A 6,000-nucleotide genomic window follows, 5' to 3' on the forward strand; every position below is an offset into this window, starting at 1 on the left:
TTACATACTGCTTTGTCCTACCTTTAATTTATAACCAGAATCCAACTACCTCTCACCACTCCCACCTCAAGCAACCTGGCCCAGGCCACCATTTCTTCTGCCCTGGATTGTTGCTCTCAACTCCTAACTAGTTTCCCAGCTTCTGATCTTGTCTACAGTCTATTCTCCATGAAGCAGCTGGAATGCTCCTTTCAGACAGATCACATCATCTCCTCTGATGAAATACTTATACTTATCAGAATAAAAGTCAAAACATTTTCAGTAACCGAAAGGTTCTTCATGTTTGCCTCCTGCCCCTACTAATCCCTCTGACAACTTCCACCCCACAATAGAATGCTTATTTCTTTAATGTGCAAGGCCAAGTCGGCCCCAGGGGCTTTGCTCGTGCAATTCCCATTGTCTGGAATGCTTGTCCTCCTCAATACCAACAGGGCTCACTCTATCAGTTTTCTCATCTCTCTCTCTCACTTCTTTTAGGTCTCTGCTTAAGCTCACTCTTCTCAGTGATATCTTTCCTGCCCGCCATTGTAAAACAGCAGCACCCTCCCTCCATTCCAGCCTCCTTCTCCCCCTGTAGGTGGTTTGATTTTTCTCCATCTGGCCCACTATGTACTTAAATTGTTTATCTGTCCTCCCTATTAGTTCACAAGCTGCATAAGGGAAGATACATTGTTTTGTTCACAGTTGCATCCTCAGCACCTAGAACAATCCTGGCACACAGTAGGCACCCAAGAGTTGTCAAATGCATGCACTGAATGAAGGCATCGTGGAATTAACAAATAGCAGTTTTAAGAACTAATAGCTATAAATATACTGTAGTAATATGAGAGTCCATTTATCAGTTGCTTGTTTGTTGGCAAGAGCTATCCAAACACCACCCAGATGCTCTTAGGAATTATAAGCAAGGCAAGATAGTTACAGGCATTGACAGGATATGTGAGTGAGGACAGACAGGGCAGCTCAGGATTTTAACACAAGGGAATAGATAAACCTGGACTCCAAGAGGCAAGACTTCTGTCTTAGGAACGTGGAGAAGGACGTAGCCTCCAGCACAGGGATTCATTACAGGAACTTGAGCAAAGACAGGGAATCAAGACTCCAGCTCATAGAAACAGTGAACCAGTTTAGGCAGCATGGCAATGAGGCCAATTTGATGCTGAGCCTCCATGATGCTGGTTTCTTATTGCTGCCCAGCCTGTGAATGTGTCTGACCCCACAGGATGGGAAAGGATTAGTCATTAGGTGGGAGCTCATTAGTCTTGTCTTTGGGTTGGAGGAAAAAATAGAACTTAAGGTCTAGATTGACCCTGTCCAACTTCAGGGTGCTTTATTGACACAGTATCCCAGTGTAACACCATCTTCAATTACTTCTGGTTCTTCCTCCACTTTTCTAAACCTTCCTTCATTCTCTCCTCTACCTTCCTCTCTCTTTACATATCCCTTTTATGTTGGAGTTCCTTAGCTTATATTCTTGGTCTTCTTCTCTACTTCTACATATTCTTTCTAAGTGACCTTATCCACTATCATGTGTTCACATATCATCTGTCTCAGACCCATGAATTCAATGTGTCCATACCTGAACTTACCGTCTTCTCCCAAACCCACTCCTCCTCTTTGCTCCCTATCTGGCCGATGTCATCATCACAGAACCAGTTTCTCAAGCTGGAAACTTGTTATCCTCTTCTTCCCTCTCTCACCCTCCAAAAACAATTGCTTACTATACTCTGTCAGTTCTGCTGCAGAAATGTTTCTCAAAGGTAGACCCCTTAGCCCTTTCTCTTACCCAAGTCTTAGCTCTGGATTTTTTCTCTGTCCTGCTCTAGTGCACAGCCTCTTAGCTGGCTTCCCTACCAGTTCCTCTTCTGAATCTCTTCCCTTTAATAGTCCCAAAAAAACAACTATGATCCTGTTACACTGTCCTATCAATAATCACTCTCTAGCTTCCACAGTATCAAGTCCAAACTTGCTAGTAGACAGGACCCTTCAGAACTTATTTGCAACTTGCCACTTTGCCTTTATCACCTGTCACTCTCCATATTACCAGATTCTCTGAATCAGCCATGTCATTTCATAATTCTGGGCCTTTGCATATGATGTTTCTAGTTCCTGGAATGCCTCTTTCCATCAGCTAATGCTTCCTTTCCTTTCAAGACCCAGTCCAAATGCCATAGCCTTTCCTGACTCCCCCTGGACAGTGAGTTGAGGCCTGTTCTACACTCTTAACATTGTCGTAATAATTTTTTTTACTGTTATAACGTGTCATATGGACATAACAAGGAAACAATTATGTTTCCTTGGCTATCTTCCCTTTTAGACTGTGGTTTTCTTTATGTATCTCTGCATCTTTCTTGCCTGCCACAGTACCTGGAACATGGTTCCCAATAAATTTTTATTGATTATTAATTGCCCAATTAATGCTGTAGGAAGGATGAAAGGAATGAGAGAAAGAAGAAAGGAAGGCAAAGAAGAGGGAGGGAGGGAAGGAGGAAAGTGTTTCCAAAGCACACTTAAAAGGAGATGTACCATTTTCTAGAAAACTGTAGCATTATTGAGTTATGGTTGCTGGAGGAACAAAAAATAAAACAAACAGATCATAACGAATAACAAAAAAAAACTCACTTCCCTTCCCAGCATTTTCTTTGATAATACTAAACTGAAAGCTCCATTCTTGTTATTACAATCTTCATTCTGCTTACTCTGCCATTCCATTTTGACAAAGGAAAGTATCTAGAATCTTCCCCTGATGATAAAGTGTAGCCCCCAAACACAATAAAAGGTTTTCCAGATGGTGTTACCCTTTTTGAAGCCTGGGAGATTTGTCATTCAACTCCAGTGTTCCCGTATAGGGAAGAAGCCTTCAGTCTCTCCAGTAATTCCTGCCATGATGCTATTGGGCTACTTATGTAGACTGACTTAATTGTTCCATTCTCACCTTTTATCTTTAGGACTAGTCAACTTGATTAGATTACAAATCGTTGGAGACAGTGGCCTTATATATTTATTTTCCTAGTTCTTCTTGATTCTTTTATGTATCCATTAACTATCGAGTGCTTACTATGTGCCAGACACTGCCAGGCACTGGGGATACAGCTATGAACAAAACAGAAGACACATATATTATTCTGTGCATAGTCAGAGATACTGTAAATAAATGTTTGCTGTTGATACTAGTTATGATAATTCCCAGCCCTAATTATCTTGACAGATTCATGAACAGTGAGATTCGAGGCTGAAACTGACCTACTAAATTGGAGTCCTACATGCTGCAACATCGCCTTGCTAGTCTGGTCATGGGTGGAGACCTGGGATGCATGTGGGATATAGAGGTAAGGAAAATTCATCAAGAAGGCAGAAGAAACCACACACTGAAACACATTGTAGTGCTGGCTTGCAATGAGATTTTCATTTGTTTTCTCCCATACTTGTCACAATATATTTTGTGAGTAGATAAAGCAAAAGTAAATAATATTTCTATTTTACAGTTGGAAAACCAAAACCCAGGAACAAAATAATTTGCCACAGGTAGTTTCCATAGCCTGGGCTTAATGCCTCCATCTCCCCATTTCTCGGTCTCCTGCTTCATTACTTGGACATAAGGCTATCACCTAAAATACGCAACATATTTGAGCAAAACAGAGCTACGGTGACAAGCCCTAAAAACACTACGGTGACAAGCCCTAAAAACACTGACAAGCCCTAAAAACAAATATGTAAACATATTTGAGCAAAACAGAGTTACGGTGACAAGCCCTAAAAACACTGGTGGCTAGTCTACCAAAGGATAAAGGATGGAAAGGATAACCCTTGAAGCATTCTCAGTAACACCTAACTAAATGAATAACAATTGGCAGTAGTGACTCAGAGTGAAAGCATCTTATTTTCAAAATTCATATCCCATGAAAATTCAGAAATAGTCCTCAAATGTGCTTACTCATTCTTCTCCTATTAGAAGAATGAGGTCTGACAGTATATATTTGATATACTGCATTTAACTCTTTTCTTTCATATTCTGGAAAGCTAAGTCTTTTTATTGATAAATTATTCTATGCAGAGAAAAGTGAAGATGCATTTTGACTAAATACTTAGCCTTTATATAGATGAAGGGTGTTACATCTATCAAATTTGATCTTAGAAGATTAAAATTTGTAAATGTTTATTTTAGAGACTATGAATGTTCAATAAAAAAGAAAAAAAGGAGGTTTACTTGGTAGGAGGCATTGATATAAGCCTTTGTGCAAAGGCTGATTAAGTGTAACGACGGTGGATGGAAAGCTTTCTGAAGAAAGGGGGTGGTTTGATTTTAGACCAGATTTGTACATCAACCTGATTGCTATCAATTTACTTTTACCCACTGTCTACTTTTTGTCTACATAGTAGTCTAGGAGTTTATGTCGCCTTGCTTCCAAGCTTCATTTATAAAGTGTACATCATTGTATTAAGTTTGCAGACCATATTCCATAACAATACAAAGAAAAATAGATGTCAATTTTCAATAGAAAAATTATAGGTAAACTTTTATGAAAAAAACTTTAGAAGATTTTCATAAAGGCATAAATCATTCATATGAAAATGCTTATGTTTCAGGCTGCTCCATATTTAACTCACATTAAGGGACATGGAGGAGGGGTATGTTGGACACAGTGGGGCCTATGGAGTCAGAGACCTGACGTTTAGTCCCAAGTCTTTCTGTTACTGTGTAACTTCAGCAGTTAAGCCTTGGGAACCTCAATTTTCTCATCTTTGAAGTGAAGGAAGCAATGACCGTCATCTGTGAAGTGGGAATTGTGAAGATGATTAGCAATATTTTATTATTTTTTTTTTTAATTTTTTTGTGAAAAAGTTGTACTAAGTGAAATCCCCACCAGCAATATCAGACTCTGTAGGATTCCCCATATGCACACCCACACTGGAAATTCTCAGTAGTTTATTGTTTGTTTGTTTTTAACATCTTTATTGGAGTATAATTGCTTTACAATGGTGTGTTAGTATCTGCTTTATAACAAAGTGAATCAGTTATATATATACATATGTCCCCATATCTCTTCCCTCTTGCATCTCCCTCCCTCCTACCCTCCCTATCCCACCCCTCTAGGTGGTCACAAACCACCGAGCTGATCTCCCTGTGCTATGCGGCTGCTTCCCACTAGCTATCTATTTTACATTTGGTAGTGTATAACACATTTTTCTCAAGTGCTCATGGAACATTCTCCAGGATAGATCATATCTTGGGTCGCAAATCAAGCCTTGGTAAATTTAAGCAATATTTTAAATGGAGAGTAGTACACTGGTAGTCCTGTGGGGGGCAGGGGGGGTTGATAACAAAAACAAAAAATTACCAAAAACATGCAAATGGATGGTGGTAATGGTAGTAAAATCCCATTAACAGAAATGGAAGGATAAGTCCAAATGAAAAATGGAAAAGTTGAGGAGGCTAAATTCTTCCTACATTTGAAAGGAAGAAAGAAATTCTAAAAGTTAAATATCTTCAATGACTATTTAATCTCTAAGGAAAACCAGTGATGTAAACAGGGCAAACTCAGCCTTTACGGGCAGAACTGAATTCCAATACTAGTTCTGACACCTACAGGGTGGAGTGTGTTAACCTGGGCAGGTTAACCATTGTCAGTCTGTTTTCTCCTCTGATAAATAACATGAAAAATACCTAACGCCATGAGAGCACTGGTCTTGAAACTAGGATCCATCCGGATCATCTCAGTCCAATGAAATATATTGTGAGCTACAAATGCAGGCTACATATATAATGTGAAAACTCTTAGAAGCCACACTGAAAAAAAGAAAAGAAGTGGGTGAAGTTAACTTGAGTAATATATTTTTTAACTCAGTATATGCAAAATATTATTTCATCATGTAATCGATATAGAAGTTATTACTGAATTTGCAGCATCTATTGAGATCATTGTGGTTTATTCTGTTAATATAATGTATTGCACTGATTGAGTTTCAAATGTTAAACCAATCATTCATTCATATATATATATA

The 6,000-nt window shown here is 39.0% G+C and overlaps 1 long non-coding RNA gene across 1 annotated transcript in view; it reads left to right on the forward strand.

Moving 5' to 3' along the window:
- The window catches only part of LOC112397563 (uncharacterized), a 48,836-nt gene that overhangs the window by 4,534 nt on the left and 38,302 nt on the right, over positions 1–6,000 (forward strand). The window contains exon 2 of the long non-coding RNA XR_003002819.1: positions 3,206–3,326. This is a non-coding gene — a long non-coding RNA (uncharacterized LOC112397563). The remainder of the gene's footprint in view (positions 1–3,205; positions 3,327–6,000) is intronic.

Source organism: Neophocaena asiaeorientalis, unplaced genomic scaffold, assembly GCF_003031525.2.
Source record: "Neophocaena asiaeorientalis asiaeorientalis breed wild unplaced genomic scaffold, Neophocaena_asiaeorientalis_V1.1 scaffold218, whole genome shotgun sequence".
Taxonomy (NCBI): Eukaryota; Metazoa; Chordata; class Mammalia; order Artiodactyla; family Phocoenidae; genus Neophocaena; species Neophocaena asiaeorientalis.